Source organism: Anabrus simplex, chromosome 11 (genome assembly GCF_040414725.1).
Source record: "Anabrus simplex isolate iqAnaSimp1 chromosome 11, ASM4041472v1, whole genome shotgun sequence".
Classification (NCBI taxonomy): domain Eukaryota; kingdom Metazoa; phylum Arthropoda; class Insecta; order Orthoptera; family Tettigoniidae; genus Anabrus; species Anabrus simplex.
In genome coordinates this window covers 69989673-70010416 of record NC_090275.1, presented here as the reverse complement: position 1 = coordinate 70010416, position 20744 = coordinate 69989673, and the positions used below count along the sequence as shown (strand labels likewise).

The following is a 20744-nucleotide window of genomic DNA, read 5'->3' as shown; positions in this document are numbered from 1 at the left end:
AGGATATCTTATTCATAAGTTAGAAGTAACAGACATGAAAGTAGCGAGAATGTTTGCTGGTACAAACAGGTGGGAACAATAGCAGGAGGGTATTCGGAACGAGGATTAAAGGCTCATATAGGAATGAACTCGATGGATGAAGCTGTGCGCATAAACCGACTTCGGTGGTGGGGTCATGTGAGGCGAACGGAGGAGGATAGGTTATCTAGGAGAATAACGGACTCTGTTATGGAGGGTAAGAGAAGTAGAGGGAGACCAAGACGACGATGGTTAGACTCGGTTTCTAACGATTTAAAGATAAGAGGTATAGAACTAAATGAGGCCACAACACTAGTTGCAAATCGAGGATTGTGGCGACGTTTAGTAAATTCTCAGAGGCTTGCAGACTGAACGCTGAAAGGCATAACAGTCTATAATGACAATGCACGTATGTATGTAAATGTCCCGCAATTGTCTCGTTTTCTATCTGAACGCATTTTCGTGTTATTGACATCGGTACGAATTTTAATAATACGCAGCTCTCCTGTTATCTAGCTTCAACTATACAAAGCGTAACCGCTGTCAACATTATCATCTTTCAAAGTGCAAAAAGCAGGTTAGAGCATCTTTGGAGAATGACTGAATAACAAAGAGATTTTGACTTGTGCAAAAAGTGGTGATAAATACAGTTTCAAGCAAGATAAATAATGCAATAGTGTTAATTATGTTTAGGTTTTCAGTGTTTTTGTACTTAGCAATTATAACTAGAGGTTGAAATTTGGAACAAGTGCTCATGGTTGTTTGCTTGTTATTTAAATGGGCCTAACATCTAGGTCATCGCCCCAGCAAGTGCTGTTAGAAAGTATTTCATGTAACTGACAAAACTAAGAAGTCCCGCAAATATGTAATTTTTCCTATATTTCCATTTTTTAAAACTTGTGATAACATTTAGACTATAACGGGTTCAATATATATTATTACTTCAGAATTTGTTGACTTTTATACCTTTTCATTTAGATGAATGGTCATCAACCCACAGAATGGACAAGAAATTGGACAATAACGATGAGTGAAATGTATTTCCTGTTATTACTTCAGTAAGAATACTCTTGGTACAAAAAAGAGGGTGGGGAATACTGACAACACAATGTTTTTGAAAATGTTATAATATTTGCAATTTCCAAATTAGAACTAAAAGTGTAGCTGTCCCCCAAAACTGTAGAATACTCCCGATTTTTAGATTGTCTTGTCTTTCATTCCTTCTTTCAACAGTTGGTAACGCTAGTTGTGTTTATACAAGGAGAAACATAAACAACCCGTGGCAGGGAAATTAACCAGACGCTTACAAAATCCCCGACCGGAAGATAGAGGGTTAGAATCTCCCTGTCGGCAGCTCTGAAGATGGTTTTCAGTGGTTTCCCATTTTACCTCCAGGCAAATGCTGATGTCCGGCTACGTCGGCAAACCACCAAACGTTTCTGTAAAGCAGTATTGCATATTGTTGTTGCGTTGTTTGAATCATTAGTCCATAGACTGGTTTGATGCAGCGTACCATGCCACCCTATACTTTGCTAACCTTTTTATTTCTCCGTAACTGCTGCATCCTACATCTGCTCTAATCTGCTTGTCATTTTCATACCTTGGTCTGCCCCTACTGTTCTTACCACCTACACTTCCTTCAAAAACCAACTGAACAAGTCCTGTGTGTCTTAAGATGTGTCCTATCATTCTATCTCTTCTTCTTGTCAAATTTCGCCAAATCGATCTCCTCTCACCAATTCGATACAGTATCTCTTAATTCGTGATTCGATCTATCCATCTCACCTTCAGCATTCTTCTGTAACACCACATTTCAAACGTATCTATTCTCTTTCTTTCTGAGCTAGTTATCGTCCATTTTTCACTTCCATACAATGCCACGCTCCACACGAAAGTCTTCAAAAACATCTTTCTAATTCCTATATCCCACGAACCTGCTATGCAGGCGTAGCAGGGGGAGAGGTGATACTCCCACGTGGCGCGTCCCAGGTGGTGGATAGGGGGGTCCTAACCGGCTTGCCGGCGGACTTGAGGGAAATAAAATACCTCTCGTGGACCAAACACACCCCCCTGTGGGTGAGGGAGGCTGACGAATAATACACCCACGGTATCCCCTGCCTGTTGTGAGAGGCGACTAAAAGGGGCGACCAAGGTATGATTGTATTAGAACCATGAAACTACTTTTGATTAGTACCATCACGCGCGGAACACCATTGGTCGCTTTTACTTGCGAGTAGTACCACTCTGTTAGGTAATCCATAGTTTTGTGATTCGTAGCACTCGAGTGGGGTTCAGTGTGGGTTTCCAGTACCCGTGAGTCGTGCCCATGTGTGCAACACCACAGGCCTGGGCGTAGCCTGTGAGTTGTACCCGTGTGAGCGACACCACGCGTCTGGGCGTAGCCTGTGAGTTGTACCACTATACGAGCGACACCGTAGGTCTGGGCGTAGCCTGTGAGTTGTACCACTATACGAGCGACACCGTAGGTCTGGGCGTAGCCTGTGAGTTGTACCACTATACGAGCGACACCGTAGGTCTGGGCGTAGCCTGTGAGTTGTACCACTATACGAGCGACACCGTAGGTCTACGTTGCCAGTGATTAGTACCCACTCTGTAGGAACACCACGGGAATACCGGCGCCCGTGATTAGTACACCTAGGTGAGGAACCTCATCGGTTTGCGGTGGCTATGGGTGGCGCCATTGTGTGAGAAACACCATAGGTCTGCGTTACCTTTACGACGTACAATACTTGTGAGTAGTACCTTACTGTTTGGAACACCGTGAGTTTAGGCTACCTTTGATTAGTACCGCAGCTTGAGAAATATCATAGTTCTCCTTTACTACCGATAAGTGCCATTAGCATCACTGTGCTTTATAAGTGGTCCCTTGGTCACTAATACTATTATTTACAATCTTTTTTGAGTCTGATCCACTGTTTTTGTTTTTTGTTTTTGTTGTGTTCATGTCCATCCATTCATTCTTCATGCCATTTTTATTTTTTTTATTTTGGTCAGTGGATGCTTTTCAATTTTTTGTTGTTATCTCATTTCGTACCATTAGGGGCCGATGACCTCGATGTTAGGCCCCTTTAAACAACAAGCATCGTCATCATCATCAACTCCTATATCAATGTTTGAAATGAGCAAATTTCTGTTCTTTTTTTTTTTTTTTTTTGCTAGGGGCTTTACGTCGCACCGACACAGATAGGTCTTATGGCGACGATGGGATAGGAAAGGCCTAGGAGTTGGAAGGAAGCGGCCGTGGCCTTAATTAAGGTACAGCCCCAGCATTTGCCTGGTGTGAAAATGGGAAACCACGGAAAACCATCTTCAGGGCTGCCGATAGTGGGATTCGAACCTACTATCTCCCGGATGCAAGCTCACAGCCGCTACGCGCACGGCCAACTCGCCCGGTAATTTCTGTTCTTAAGAAAACTCTTCCTTGCTTGTGCTAGTCTGCATTTTATCACCCCCTTACTACTGTCATCGTTAGTTATTTTACAAGCAAAGCGGCAATATTCATCTACTTCGTTTAAGACTTCATTTCCTAATCTAATATTTTCTGCATCACATGACGTCGTTCGACTGCACTCCATTATTTTTGTTTTGGACTTATGAATGTTATTTTATTTATTTATTTATTTATTTATTTATTTATTTATTTATTTATTTATTTATTTATTTTCATCTTGTAAATTTAGCAAAAGAAGGATTTTCATGCGATATGGTGCTATGCTCTGCTCCTGTGTGTTACCTATGATTAATGTACTGTGTAGAGCTGTAGAAAATAAGTTATAACATGGAACTAAAGCATTTCCGGACTCATGTCCATGTAACATATTTTCTTCTTGTACGTGTGAGGAACGTGTCTTGAAATTTTGGCCAGATCTTATTGTTGTATGTCGCTCTCAGATACCAAGAACTCGTTCATATCGTTCCACCATCGTTGACGATACCGATACGTTACGTACGTATTATTTACAGAAGAATGGAAAAACAAGTTGAATCTGAGTTGGGAGAAGATCAATTTGGCTTCAGAAGAAATGTAGGAACACGTGAAGCAATCCTGACTTTACGTCTGATCTTAGAGAATCGAATCAAGAAGGACAAGCCCACGTACATGGCATTTGTAGATTTAGAAAAGGCATTTGATAATGTTGATTGGACCAAGCTATTTATGATTCTGAAGATGATAGGGATCAGATACCGAGGACGAAGAATTATCTAGAATCTGTATAAAAATCAGTCTGCAGTGATAAGAATCGAGGGCTTTGAAAAAGAAGCAGCAATCCAGAAAGGAGTGAGGCAAGGCTGCAGTTTGTCCCCTCTCCTTTTCAGTGTTTACATAGAACAGACAGTAAAGGAAATCAAAGAGAAATTTGGAAAGGGAATCACAGTCCAAGGAGAGGAAATCAAAACATTGAGATTTGCCGATGATATTGTTATTTTATCTGAGACTGCAGAAGATCTCGAGAAGTTGCTGAATGGTATGGATGAAGTCTTGGGTAAGGAGTACAAGATGAAAATAAATAAGTCCAAAACAAAAGTAATAGAGTGCAGTCGAACGAAGGCATATGCTGTAGGAAATATTAGATTAGGAAATGAAGTCTTAAAGGAAGTAGATGAATATTGTTACTTGGGTAATAAAATAACTAACGATGATAGAAGTAAGGAGGACATAAAATGCAGACTAGCACAAGCAAGGAAGAGCTTTCTTAAGAAAAGAAATTTTCTCACTTCAAATATTGATATCGGAATTAGAAAGATGTTTTTGAAGACTTTCGTGTGGAGCGTGGCATTGTATGGAAGTGAAACATGGACGATAACTAGCTCAGAAAGAAAGAGAATAGAAGCTTTTGAAATGTGGTGTTACAGAAGAATGCTGAAGGCGAGAAGGATAGATCGAATCACGAATGAAGAGATACTGAATCGAATTGGTGAGAGGAGATCGATTTGGCTAAATTTGACGAGAAGAAGAGATAGAATGATAGGACACATCTTAAGACACCCAGGACTTGTTCAGTTGGTTTTTGAAGGAAGTGTAGGTGGTAAGAACGGTAGGGGTAGACCAAGGTATGAATATGACAAGCAGATTAGAGCAGATGTAGGATGCAATAGTTACGTAGAAATGAAAAGGTTAGCACAGGATAGGTTGGCATGGAGAACTGCATCAAACCAGTCTATGGACTGATGACTCAAACAACAACAACATCACATAAGAATCCCCCATGTCAATTATACATCTGCATACAATGAACTTAGTTGGCCAAAACTGAAAGAGCGCCGTGATCTTCAATCCTTATGTCTCCTTCACCGAATATTCTCCTCAAGATCACCTCATCCCCCCTCCCTCCTCTAAGCCTCCTAGTATTTTTTTTAAATTTTACCACAATCATATTACAGTTTCGAAACATGATCAAGAACTGATAAAATTCTATCGATACCACCTCACTGCACCACAAGATGCACAAGCTCATTTGTTATTTCTTGAGCACGAACGTGGAATACATTACCTTTCCCTGGCCTCACCTTGTAGTTTCAGGCTACATTGCCTCCAGTATCTATGAGGTAATAGACTGGGAAGTTCTGGCTTGTTACTCAAACTGCCATCTTACGTTGCATTAATTAATTATAGATTAGCTTTTCTTTAGGCTATATATATATCCAAATTATTACTATTAAGGATCGTAGAATTAGTTAAAGTTACTAATTTTGTGAATGATATAATAATGTTATCACAACAGCCTGCCTCCTCCTCCTTCTCCTCCTTATCATCATCATTGTAACCCGCCTGGAGGCCATGATAATTAACGCGTGACGTCTCCAAGGTCCCAGAAATACTTCTTGGACGTGTCTTTACTGATAAACTAATTATTACTTTAAACGGAATATTATGCGCTGGTTGCCAAAAGTCTTGGGAAGACATTGAATGTGATGTTATTAACGAGTTGCTCCTCCGAGAGCTCTCAAAACGGCAGCAAGACGGCAAGGCATTAACTCTACAAGGCGTTAGGATAATTTTGGAGGGATCTGAACCCTCCCATCTTGCACTGCTACCCAGAATTATTGGTCTTGTGTAGTTGGTGCGGGATTCATGGACCGTTCACCAGCATCGACAGCATCTCATAAATGCTCGATTGGATTAAGATCGGGGGATCTTGAGGGCCAATCCAGGGTCGTAACTTCACTGGAGGGCTCCTCAAACCACCTGGAGCGGTGACATGGCGCATTGTCCTGTTGAAACATGGCATCTCCATCACGGTACTCTAGGGCCAGAAAGGGATGCAGATGGTCTGAAAGAACGTCCACATAACATGCAGCATTCAGCGCTCCCTGCAGTCGGGCAATGGGACCTTTTTGCGACCATGAGAACGTCGTCCAGACCATAACTGAGCCACCTTCCACCTGGACACAACCCTGTTGACACGAAGGATCCATAGCTTTATTGAGGCATACGCCACACTCTCGCGTGCTCATCAGCTCGATACAATTGGAACTAGGCTTCATGGGACCATACCACATGCCGCCACAGTTCCATGGTCCATTGCCGATGTCCGCGGGCTCATGCACTTTGTTGAGCTCAGTGTCAAGATGTCAGTAAAGGGACACGAGTTGGTTGTTGGCTGGTGAAGCCTATCCGGTGCAGTTGCCTCCTTACAGTCCTGGGCGGTGATCTCAGTCACAGTAGCCCGTCGAGTGCCCAGTATGGTTAAACACATGTGGTCTTCCCTTGCGGTGGTTTACGTGGGTGGCAACATTCTCTCTGCGATGTTGAAGATTAACCCTCGACACTGTTGACCTCCGAAACTCTAATTCGCGTGTAATCTCCGCAATGCTATGACCCATGCGCAGTGCGCCGATGATCATCCCAAGTTCAAAGTCGATTAACTCGCAACGTATTGTCATCTTCACGACACAGCTAGCTATAACGCTCAGGGGTCATACACGGCACATTTCCTAACGGAATACCCCTTCCCGTGACTTTTGGCCACTCAGTGTATATTTTCCACCGTTCCATAATTAATAAGTTATAGATACATGCATTAGAACATGTTGCCGTCTGTTTGACCTTCTTCAGCTATTAATTAGATTATTTTTATTTAATAACTATCTGTAGTACCAGGCTCTGCTCCGATGCTTCCTTCGAATGTTTAATTTAGGATTTGTATTAACAGTTTGAAGTGTTTTTTCAAATTTCTTTATTGTGACGTTGGCTCATAGTTTACGAACTTTTTGTAAATTTAGAGTTATTGTTTCGTGCTTGATTTTAAGTTTTAGTTTGAGATTATAATTTTGCATTAACTATTTCTTTGTGGCCACATGTAATGGTAGTTGGTCTTACATGAACCTCCTAGCAAGAAAGGTACTTCATAAAACATGGCGGCGTGTTCGCATCTTCCAGTATACAGCCACTGTCATGAAACTCCTAGCAAGAAAGGTACTTCATAAAACATGGCGGCGTGTTCGCATCTTCCTATATACAGCATTTCTTACCTGACTATAATGATGCAGAGTAAGCCGCTGTCGCCTAGCGACAATCTGTCCATCAAGGTCGATCCAGTCTTGGTGCGGTTTTGTAATTAAATTAATTACATAAAATTACTTATCATAAAATGTACCTATCGGATTTCATTCAAACCACTCCCTAAACCTACCCCCAGGAGTAATAAGAACAAATTATGAAATTTTCAGCGAAATCTGTCCAGTAGGTTTTGAGTCCATTCGAGACAAACAAAGAAACATTCATTTATATGTATACAGTGACTTGTTGTGTTGTTACGGAAATATATGTACAGATTCTGAGAAAAGTGGTTTTTATCATTACTGAAATCAACACATTCTTTGAATAAAGAAAATAAATATATAATAAAATGGATCATTCCAAAGATATTGTCCATTTGGTATTCTTTAGAAAGGGAAAATGACTTTCATGTGGCCAACTTATACCCTAAATTCGGGAGGTCAAACGGACTGTGTCGCGATTGACCTATCCAAGGCATTTGACGGGGTAGATCAAGGGAGACTACTGGCAAAAAAATGAGTGCAATTGGACTGGACAAAAGAATGACTGAATGGGTAGCTATATTTCTAGAAATTAGAGCTTAGAAAATTAGAGTAGGTGAATCTTAATCTGACCCTGATATGAGTAAAGAAGTGGAATCAGAGATAAGGCATTTTGCGGATGATGTTATTCTGTATAGAGTAATAAATAAGCTACAAGATTGTGAGCAACTGCACATAGACCACGACAATATTGTGAGATGGACCACAGGCAATGGTATGATGATCAACGGGGTTTAAAGGCACGTTGTGAGTTTTAATAAAGGAAACGTCCTTCGTTGACGGGGTGAAATTTCCTTATAGCGATCACTGTAAGTACCTAGGTGTTAATATAAGGAAAGATATTCATTGGAGTAATCACGTAAACGGCATTGTAAATTAAGGTTTCAGATCTCCGGACATGGTTATGAGGGAGTTTAAGGGCTGTGTAAGGATGTAAAGGAGAGGGCGTATAAGTCTCTGGCAAGATCCCAACTAGAGTATGGTTCCAGTATATGCGACCCTAACCAGGATGACTTGATTCGAGAACGGGAAAAAGTCCAAATTTTTACTGGGTGATTTCCGACAAAAAAAAAAAAAAAAAAAGTGTTCCGAAAATGTTGCTAGGTTGGGGATGGGAAGACTTGGGAGAAAGGAGATGAGCTGATCGATTAAGTGGTATATTCCGAACTGTCAGTGGAGAGGTGGTGTGGAATGATATTAGTAGACGAATACGTTTGAGTGGTGTTTTTAACACACAATATGCGGATAAAGTTGGTATTCAAGAGGACAAATTGGAGCAAATATTCGTTTAGAGGAGGAGGAGTTAGAGACTGGAATTATTTACTAAGGGAGATATTCTAACTAGGTAGTGGTTTTTGTTCTTAATATGTATTTTTAACATGTAAGTAACAATTGTCGTGAACATTGTAATTGGGACTAATGACCTATTATGTTCACAATAAATAAATAAATAAATAAATAAATAAATAAATAAATAAATAAATAAATAAATAAATAAATAAATAAATAAATAAATAAATAAATAAATTCTAAAAATTTCCAAGTTCTTTGCAGTTATTTCAGAAAAACTACGTAAACAACAGATAGGAGATCTGGCACCTGGGCGACTGCCCTAAGCGAAGATCAGTGGTGATTCATAGAAACTTCAAGACTGCTAAACAAGTGTGTCGTTTGTTTGTTGTTTACTTTTTTTTTTTTATTTGCAAGCTGCTTTACGTCGCACCGACACAGATAGGTCTTATGGCGACGTTGGGATAGGAAAGATCTAGGAGTGGAAAGGAAGCGTCCGTGGCCCTTAATTAAGGTACAGCCCCAGCATTTGCCTGGCGTGAAAATGGGAAACCACGGGAAACCATCTTCAGGGCTGCCGACAGTGGGGTTCGAACCCACTATCTCCCGAATACTGGATACTGGGCGCACTTAAGCGACTGCAGCTATCGAACTCGATCTTGTTTACTAGTCATATAACTACTTTCATTCACAGTTCTACTTCTATCAATTAACACTTAACAATCCTCTGCAACGTTTATTTACAATCCCGTCTAAGTAATTACCCCAATGAATATATTTCCTTAAATTAAGATTTAAGTACTTAGTGATCCCCGTGAGTTAGTCACTCCACCAGTACAGTAATTAAAACCGAGAAGACTTTTTCCTCTTGGTAAAACGTAGAAGTTGACTTTTCACCTCGTTCTTCGTCCGACTCCATGGTTAAATGGTTAACGTGCTGGCGTTTGGTCCAGAGGGTCCCGGGTTCGATTCCCGGCCGGGTCGGGGATTTTAACCTTCATTGGTTAATTCCAGTGCTGTTCCCAACATCCCTGCAAACTCACACACCAAACATAACATTATCCTCCACCACAATAATACGCAGTTACCTACACATCGAAGATGCCACAGACCCTCAACGTAGGGTCTACCTCACAAGGACTGCACTCAGCTAGACATAGCCACACGAAATTTAATTACCTTGTTTATCAGCATAGGTCTAGCATTGTGTCTCACAATTTCCACGAGATCTTTTCCCAGCAGCTCACAATCCTGTAACTTTTTAATTACTCTGTAGTAGAGGTGCTCACGCTGAACATTTCGTACCGCGGGCACACAGCACTGTAAGCGGGCAGGCAGACGATGAGCAGCCATAGTGACGTTGTGATTACGTCACAGGCCCTAAGGAAGGGCGAAGTTCTCCCACTCACTCTCGATCACTGCGGTGATACCCGAGTTTGAAATGGAGGCAGAAAATAATGAAAGAAAGAGGGCAGAAATACAGGTCCTTTTTAATTTACTTTTAAAATTAACTTTTATACTATACGTTATGAATTACAATATTAACTATTATATTTTAAGAGGTGCTTTAGAATTTTTTAAAATATAATACGGAGTTAAGCTGTGACTTGTGGATGTTTGGGTTTAAATTACCTGATAAACTCACCAACAATCCAATCATGATTCCCGGGAATAACATCAGTCAGGTTATTTATCTGAAGACATAATATACATCTATCTGGTAGATGCATTTACATTGTTGTACTTTAATCTTGGATAGTAAATATCTATGTCCTCACTCGTGATGTAACTCCTCACCATTATCATCGGACGACTGATAAGTTTTAAACATTATTTTCATAAATTCCGTGAACACGGAAAGTTCACATAACACTGTGCAACGTCAAGCAGTAAACGTGTTGAATTATGTGAATATATTACGTTTTGCTGAATGAATACAAGAGTTTTACTTTTTAAAATAGAAATACTATATTTCCCATCCATGGCATTGTAAATCGTAGCGCGTACGCTTTAACCCTGCATCTCTGTAAACTGTAACATAAAAATTATAACATGTCAGTTTTCTTTGAATGTGTTGTATAAATATAAGAAAATAAAATAGACTGTTTATATCGAGCGCAGTATAAATCCGATCAGAATATCTAGAAAAGGTCGGTTTTCTTGCGAATATAGCGTCTTTAAAAAATAATACTGTGTCCCAATCAGCATTTCGATAAGTAGTAGAGGATAGCTTCGTAGTCACAATCGGACGTCACTGCTCCACTTCCTTGCACAGTGTGTTCGCTCTCTCACTTCACTGTGACGTAGGCTTGCTACGTAAGCTGCCCGCATTTACGTCAGGCCAGCCCGGCCGAACTGGTATTCAGCTGAGCACCTCTGCTCTGTATAGTATAACATCATCCACAAAAGTCTTAGCTGTGATTCCAAGATAAAGGTTCATGCAGAACATCCCGTCTTAATCATTTTTTTTTGAGAAATATAGCCACCCATTCTATCATACTCTTTTGTTTAGTTTTGTTTAGTATGGATTTTAGTGCCGGGAGTGTCCGAGGACATCTTCGGCTCGCCAGGTGCAGGCCTTTAGATCTGACGCCCTTAGGCGACCTGCTCGTCGTGATGAGGATGAAATGATGATGAAGACGACGCATACACCCAGTCCCCGTGCCAGAGAAATTAACCAATGATGGTTAAAATTCCCGACCCTGCCGGGAATCGAACCCGGGACCCCTGTGACCAAAGGCCAGCACGCTAACCATTTAGCCATGGAGCCGGACAGTTTCCCATGATCCACCCTATCAAAAGCCTTGGTCAGGTCAATATTGATACAGCCTACTTAACCTCCTGAAACTAAAATATCTCCTATATCTTGCTTAATATTTGCAGATGACACATTGTTCTTCGCAGAAAACCTGCAAGATCTACAGCGGCTGATGAAACGAGTCACGGAGGCGAGTGGCCAATGAGGCTTAACACTTAATGTAGGTAAGACACGTTTTATGGTAGTATCCCGAATACAGCACCAAAAGAGCTTGATGGTCAATGGAGAGACAGTACAGCAAGTGACAAAATACAAGTATTTAGGAACAAATGTGAACTACAATATCGAAATTCCAGGATCGGCTAAACCAGAAATGCATTCAGTAAAATGAGGAGAGTGTTCTGCAGCAGAGACCTTAGTTTACATCTAACAATTAGACTTCTGAGATGTTACGTCTTCTCCACCTTGTTGTATGGAGTTGAAACCTGGATCATAAAGAAAAGAGAAGTGGACAGATTAGAGGCATTTGAGTTATGGACGTACAGAAGGAAACTGCTAGACAGGTAAGGTCACAAACGATGAGGTAATAATAATCGTATGGCCTCAGCTGCCGTGTGCAGACATTTCAATTTGACGCCATCGGGCTGTCTGCTCGTCAATTTCGACGTTCCGTTTTACTCTAGACCCACTATATAGCAGACCGAGTAAACCGAAACTCTCTTGGGCGTCTATGGCTGAGATTTAATGAATTTTGTCGAGTAAACAGCAAATGTGTCACGAGAGATCATTTACATAACGACATCGTACGACATGGAGTGTCAAATGGACTTTTTTTCGCCCTTCAAAAATCCGACTACTTCTGCCGAATTTAAAACTGCTATCTTGGGATTCGGAGGCCGACACTCTACCACTTATCCACGGAGGTAGATAACGATGAGGTAATGAGGCGAATGGGGAGTTGAAAGTACTGTCGAAATCAGGAAGCTCTGTTATCTCGGTCATGTGATGCGAAGAGAGAAATATCATCTACTGCAGGTGGTCATTCAAGGGAAGATACAAGGGAAAAGAAGACCAGGAAGAAGACGCATTTACCGAGCTCGATAGCTGCAGTCGCTTAAGTGCGGCCAGTATCCAGTATTCGGGAGAGAGTAGGTTCGAATCCCACTGTCGGCAGCCCTGAAAATTGTTTTCCGTGGTTTCCCATTTTCACACCAGGCAAATGCTGGGGCTGTACCTTAATTAAGGCCACGGCCGCTTCCTTCCCACTCCTAGCCCTTTTCTGTCCCATCGTCGCCTTAAGACCTATCTGTGTCGGTGCGACGTAAAACAACTAGCAAAAAAAAAAAAAAAAAAAAAAAAAAAAGAAAAAAGAAAAAAAGAAGAAGACGCATTTCTTGGATTGATAGGCCTAATCAAAAACTTGTTCCACCATTGAGCTGTTCGCGCTGCTTCATCAAAAGCAAGAATCTCTATGAAGGTAACCGACTTCTGAGAGGAGATGACACTTGAAGAAGGGGATATCTTGCTTGAATCGCGTAAGTGGAGCCTCACTTGAATAACATTTCCTAAACACGAACTTTCAACCCCCATCTTAATCATTACATGGTCTATCAAACCAGTTAATGGAATGTTCTAATCCGATATTTGTGTATCGTTGTTGTGCCTAGAAAAACTGCTATGTGATAGTATTTCAGCTTAGAACTCTGACCAGAAACGTTCTGTCATCTAAGGTTCAGGATTGCTTGAACTATACATGTGCTGCGGGTCAGTATTTCTCCATTTAACATTGTCAAATACGGTGTTTCGAGGCGCAACAAACTTCTAGTATGAATATCGTATCAGACTCAAAAAATTATTGTCAGACTACCATGGAAAACCCTAGGAAAAACCAAGAAACTTAATGTCGAAAACATCCTATGGTTATGAGCTACGAATTTTAGGTAAATAAATTATAATAAAGTATGAGAATGCCTTTGCTGGGGAGATGCAGTGTTTACAGTGCACTATGTCTTCTGGTATGGGCTATATCAAAATTGTTACTTTCATTGACCTGTCTCAGTCTTATCCTTGGCTTTGGCAATATGAAAGTGACTGAGGGATGAGCGATGCTAGTAATACCATTGCTTATGCAGCCAGTCCCTGTTATGAATGGTGTGAAAATATCGCTCATAGGGTCGGTTGGTGCATGCATTTCAGTGGGCTTGGCAGACTGATATGTAATAGCAGCGGCTGGCTCGGTGAGGAAAGCAACGGGAAACTACCTCACTCCTCATTTCCCTAGTACGCCTCTTTAGTGACGTCTAGGCTATTTATGACAGCTGTTGGCGGAGCTGCAGAGGATCAAAGCAGCCTTCGGGCTGGATACCCAACATACATACAAAGTATGAGAATATATTCTTTATTTATTCCTAAAAATTACGATCCTCTTCTTAATCATTGTCATCCGGACGATTAGATTAGCATTTTGCCCTTTTCTGCCACTAGGAGCGCTAATGTGAATCAATGTATTGTTTCACTTAAGCACCACTACGAGCGCTAATGTGAGTCTATGCAGGGTTTCACACAAGCTCTTATAACTACATTCGGTGTGGACATTTTTCAGAAAATCAGAAAACGCCTGAGGGGATTGAACCAAGGAACAAATTACAGAAATAATGATGTAAATAACTTAATTTGGCTGGGATTTGATTCAAAATAAAACTAGTAAAGAAACAAGCGATTTTCGGCTGATTTTATCCGGAACTGCATTTAGGACGGAAGTGATTTTCGAAGTTTAACTTTCTCAGTTTGATAGATCTGTCCAAGACGCACAATTTGATTTATTTCCGGGCTCTTTAGCCCTTCAACTTTCGGCAAAATTGAGGAAATTTGTTGTATGGGGCCCCCTAATTTGTCTGCTAAGGAATGTTTTTAACATTAAGAAACCCAGGTGAATTTCTTTCTTCATATGGTAATGTTGGTCTTCGAACAGTAAAAGTTGATGAGAAGTGAAAACACGTTATTATACGTCGGCAACAGGATAATACCGCAGTTAAGAGGATATTTAGGGGTTGTGGTAGGGATGTCCCGGTCTAGAAAGCCAAGAATATGGGCCGAGAGGATTCGTCGTGCTGACCACACGACACCTCGTAACCTGCAGGCCTTCGGGCTGAGCAGCGGTCGCTTGGTAGGCCAAGGCCCTTCAAGGGCTGTAGTGTCATGGGGTTTGGTTTGGTTTGGTTTGTGGTAGGGATCCCAGTTAGAGTAAGGTTCTAGTGTATGGGATGTCCGACTCGCTGGCTGAACGGTCAGCTACTGGCCTTCGGTTCAGAGGGTCCCAGGTTCGATTCCCGGCCGGGTCGGGGATTTTAACCTTAATTGGTTAATTCCAATGGCCCGGGGGCTGGGTGTTTGTGATGTCCCCAACATCCCTGCAACTCACACACCACACATAACACCATCCTCCACCACAATAACACGCAGTTACCTATATATATATATATATATATATATATGGCAGATGCCGCCCACCCTCATCGGAGGGTATGCCTTACAAAGGCTGCAATCGGCTAGTAATAGCCACACGAAATTAAATTAACCAGGATTACTTGATTCGAAAACTGGAAAACACCCAAACGAAAGCATCAGGGTTTGTTCTAAGTGATTTCAGTAGTGTTACGAAAATGTTGCAAATTTTGGGCTGGGAAGACTTGTGAGTAAGGAGACGAGCTGCTCGACTAAGTGGTGTATTCCGAGCTGTCAGTGGAGAGGTGGCGTGGAATGACATTAGTAGACGAATACATTTGAGTGGTGTTTTTAAAAGAGTGAAAGATCATAATATGCGGATAAAGTTGGTATTTAAGAAGACAAATTGGGGCAAATATTCGTTTATAAGAAGAGGAGTTAGGGACTGGAATTTACTACGGGAGATATTCTAAAAATTTCCAAATTCTTTGCAATTATTTAAGAAAAACTACGTAAACAACAGATAGAAGATCTGCCACCTGGGCGACTGCCCTAAGTGAAGATCAGTGGTGATTGACTGATTGATTGATTGATTGATTGATTGATTTATTGATTGATTCTGATTATTTTTGAAGGTTCATAGAAACTTCAAGACTGCTAAACAAGTGTGTCGTTCGTTTGTTGGTTACTTTTTTTTTTGCAAGCTGTTTTACGTCGCACCGACACAGATAGGTCTTATGGCGACGATGGGATAGGAAAGGTCTAGGAATGGGAAGGAAGCGTCCGTGACCTTAATTAAGGCACATCCCCAGCATTTGCCTGGTGTGAAAATGGGAAACCACGGAAAACCATCTTCAGGGCTGCCGAAAGTGGGGTTCAAACCCACTATCTCCCGAATACTGGATACTGGGATGATATTAGTAGCCGAATAAATTTGAGTGGAGTTTTTAAAAGTAAGGAAAATCATAATTTGAAGATAAAGGAGGATAAAAAACACAAACTGGGGCATATATTATTTTAAAAGAAGAGGAATTATGGGATTAGAATAATTTACCAAGGGAGATGTTCAGTAAATTGCCACCATCTTGAAATCATTTAAGAAAAGGCTAGCTAATCAATTGAAAAGGAACCTGCCACCTGGGCCAAGTTTTAAATGCAGATCATTAACGACTGACTTAAGGTTGAAAATCTATGGACAAGAATTGACGAAGAAGATCTGTGAGTTCTTCGTAGGAGTGCACACTACAACGAAGTGGAACGAATGCAGAGGAGATTAAACTTACGGTAACAACAACAGAAAGGAGTTCAGAAGCCCAATTGAAAACATCAAGACTTTCGAAGAGAAACCAGCAAAATGAAGGCCCATATTGATAATATCCAAGGAGTAGAGATAATAATAATACTAATGTTATTGGCTTTACGTCTCACTAACTACTTTCACGATTTTCGGAGATGCCGAGGTGCCGGAATTTAGTCCCGGAGGGGTTATGTTACGTGCCAGTAAATCTACCGACACGAGGGTGACGTATTCGATCACCTTCAAATAGCACAGGATCGAACGTGCCAAGTTGAGGTCAGTAGGCCAGCGCCTCAACGGTCTGAGCCACTCAGCCCGACAAGAAGAGTAGAGAAAGATCAGAAATGAGAGAATGAAAAGGTTCTGGGAAGAGGCAGTAGTGGCGATTAGGAATTAGAAGTGGGAGAGCACAAACATTTGTAGACAACTATAAGTACTCAGCTTTGAGGGGTATAGCCTGTGTATTGGGTGGGTGGGGGGGGGGGAGGGGGGGGGGAGAAGTTTACACCAAAATTTAAAAAGAGCTACAAAATGGTAAGTTTTGTTTTGTTTTCTCAGCGAATATCGACAAAGAGCTGTAAAGGTTCACAGTCTACCAACTTAACTGTGGTAATAATAGGTTTTATGTGTGGAGATTCTGATCCAATACCATATAAATCTTACGCCAAAGGATGAATAATTACACACGTATTACAATTAAACAGAAGTACGGCGTGAATATACAATTAGCTATCATTTAGTATTTGACTTCACATTAACGAAGTGACAGACACTAGATAGAATTGCACCGGGCGAGTTGGCCGTGCGCGTAGAGGCGCGCGGCTGTGAGCTTGCATCCGGGAGATAGTAGGTTCGAATCCCACTGTCGGCAGCCCTGAAGATGGTTTTCTGTGGTTTCCCATTTTCACACCAGGCAAATGCTGGGGCTGTACCTTAATTAAGGCCACGGCCGCTTCCTTCCAACTCCTAGGCCTTTCCTATCCCATCGTCGCCATAAGACCTATCTGAGTCGGTGCGACGTAAAGCCCCTAGCAAAAAAAAAAAAAAAGATAGAATTGCACAGATACAATGAATGAGAGAGACTGTCAGAGTGATAATGCGCGCGGCAAGCGGGTGAATCATACCTGTGTCCATGACCTTGGCAAAAATATACCCCTGCTACCCTTCCTCGGAGCACGTGCTGCGCCAGTCTCCACTACTTACTGTGGCGCTGTACGGATCGGTTAGTCGCAACGAACGACATTTTGTGCGTATTCCCGCTAAGTATTTTTCTTGATAATTAAATAATTTTAAGGAAAGAATTAGCTGATAAGACAATAAGACAACCGAGTTTATACAATTTAAAAATAAATCCCATAAGTCCTAGTTGTCCGCCTCTGTGATTTAGTGGTTAGTGTGATTAGCTGCCACCCACGGAGGTCCGTGTTCGATTCCCGGCTCTGCTAGGAAATTTTGAAAAGTGACACGAGGGCTGGAACGGGGTCCACTCAAGCCTCGGGAGGTCAACTGAGTAGAGGGGGTTCGATTCCCTCCTCAGACATCCTCGAAGTGGTTTTCCGTGGTTTCCCCCCCACTTCTCCTCCAGACAAATGCTGGGATGGTACCTAACTTAAGTCAACGCCCCCTTCCACCTCTCTTCCTAGTCTATCCCTTTCCAATCTTCCCATCCCCCACAGGGCCCCTGTTCAGCATAGGAGCTGAGGCCGCCTGGGCGAGGTACTGGTCCTCCTCCCTAGTTTTATCCCCAACCCAAAGTCTCACGCTCCAGGACACTACTCTAGAGGCGAAGGAGGGGGGATCCCTCACTGAGTCCGAGGGAAAAAACCAACCCTGGACTGTAAACTGATTAAGAAAGAAAGAAAGAAAGAAAAGAAAGAAAGAAAGAAAGAAAGAAAGAAAGAAAGAAAGAAAGAAAGAAGGAACTGTAGTTTTAAGAAGCAAAAATGGAATAAAAATGTAATTGGGGAGAGGCAACTGCCCTCCCTCGGCCCCCTAAACGCCACCGCTGGAAAGAAGAAGAAAAATAAGAGATTGACCGCATAACCTTAGCTTTTATGCGATCCATATAGCTGGCCAAAATCTGAATTAATTTGTTTTACGGATTTGGGAGAAGCTTAGGTGCCAGAAATTTGACCCGCATGAGTTTTTTTGACGTGCCAGTATATTCACCGATACGCAGTTGACGTAGTTGAGCACCTTTAAATACCACACCGGACTGATCCTGCATCGAACCCGCTAACTTGATCTCAGAAAGGCAGCACTCTACCGTATGAGTTACTGTCATATTATTATTATTATTATTATTATTATTATTATTATTATTATTATTATTATTATTATTATTCCTTGCTGCTGATAATAATCGAGCTTTCTGAAGAAAACCTGATAGGTGAAAATGAACATCCACAGCCTGTTTCCAGTCTTCCAATTGGGTCAGGAATGGAATGAATGAAGAAGCCCCCTTCTAGTGGCGAGGATGGGAATTGTGCCGGCTGCCGAAGCTTTTCGTACTCCTCTGAGGCAATGATTAATGACTGATTGATGAATTAAAATTATATTGGAGAGTGTTGTAGGAATGAAAGATGACAGGTAAAACCGGAGTACTCGGAGAAAAGCCGGTCCCACCCCTGCTTTGTCTAGCACAAATCTCACATGGAGTGACCGGGATTTGAACCACGGAGTTCAGCGGTGAGAGGGCTGAGCCACGGAGGCTTTGACTGATAGATATTGACTTCAAATATTTTCATGATTTAATGAATGTAGATTTCGTGGTTCATTGTATTAAAATAAATAATTAAATATGATTATCTCGATTAAAGCCACTTATTTATCACTAAAACAAAGCCGAGCTTTCCTCCAAATTACATTGGCCTTCATCAGGGCATGGAAGGTCTGCTTCTGACAGTGATCGTAGAAATTCCTCAAAGAATGTGGAATCATGTATAATTATATATTTTTATGATATCTTTGAAAATCTTTATTTGGGAAGTTCGGAATGTAACGCGATATATTTTTGATGAAAGTGAAATTCAAAGTAAAGAAAAATGAGCATGCGAAATGTAGTGATGGCATGCGGAGGCTATTCCTTCGTTCCCTGCCTAGAAACCCTAATAGAAATGGAATACTCCTAGAACTATGAATTGCAATTTTTTAATGAATGTGACAACATGCTATTTTGAGAGAATGATAACTTACCTAAAACAGCAACTACTATTCTCCCTCGCCGGATTCTTGTAGCATGGCCTCATGTCACGGTGATTGTTAGTGGTTGCAGAGAGCTACTGATAGAGGAGACTTAGACCGTCAGTGCCATCTGATTACGGGCGGTAAGCGTTGTCACGTTGCAAAGCCTTCTAAAAGACTGTTCCGGCGAGGAGGAAACCTCAAGAAGCGACGCAATCAATATTACAAGCGCCGGGGCCTTCGCTATAAGCCATCCTCCCGTAGCTTTCTGCCAATAGCAACAACAACACTAACAACAAACCTTGCGGCTAGTGAGGTTCTTTTTATAATTTTTTGCATGTCCTTGCGGACACTCGATAAGCACAACAAGTAGTACGTCAGTAGAACCAGGTGATTCACTGCTTGACTAGCCGCAAGCCAGGAATTGAATAGAAGCATGCGAGCTATTGTGCTTCACGTTGGCTGTGAATAGTAAGGATCTAATCAAGGAAATTTTTCCACGCAGCACCCCAGTTATCGATTTGAGCTTTTGTGGACAAGAAGAGAAATTTATTCCTATGTTCTGAGCGAAATTTCAGCACTCCAAGAGGAAGAACAACTTGACCATAAGTTATAGCCATAAAATTATAATACAGTTTATTCCTGTAACTTATTTGCGTATTGAATAGGTGTGGACTAACAAAACACACTAACTTTAATAATAATAATAATAATAATAATAATAATAATAATAATAATAATAATAATAATAATAATGAAAAATGAAATGTCGTATGGCTTTTAGTGCCGGGATATTCCAGGAAGGGTTCGGCTCGCCAGGTGCAGGTCTTTCTATTTGACACCCTTAGGTGACCTGCGCGTCGTGATGAGGATGAAATGATGATGAAGACAACACATACACCCAACCCCCGTGCCATTGGAATTAACCAATTAAGGTTAAAATCCCCGACCCGGCCGGGAATCGAAACCGGGACCCTCTGAACCGAAGGCCAGTACCCTGACCGTTCAGCCAACGAGTCGGGCATAATAATAATAATAATAATAATAATAATAATAATAATAATAATAATAATAATAATGTACCCTTCTCTATGGTGTAATGGTTAGCGTGATTAGCTGCCACCTGCCAGATCCATGGGTTCGATTCCCTGTTCAGCCACGAAATTTAAAAAGTGGTACGAGGACTGGAAC

The 20744-nt window shown here is 41.4% G+C and overlaps 1 protein-coding gene across 1 annotated transcript in view; it reads right to left on the bottom strand.

The window, feature by feature from the left end:
• LOC136883539 (arylalkylamine N-acetyltransferase 1) overlaps positions 1-19819 on the bottom strand; it is a 110522-nt gene extending 90703 nt beyond the window's left edge. Inside the window, exon 1 of the mRNA XM_068229761.1 lies at positions 19566-19819. The gene's annotated coding sequence lies outside the window, so the exon portion shown is untranslated. The remainder of the gene's footprint in view (positions 1-19565) is intronic.
• Between the last annotated feature and the right edge of the window lie 925 nt (positions 19820-20744).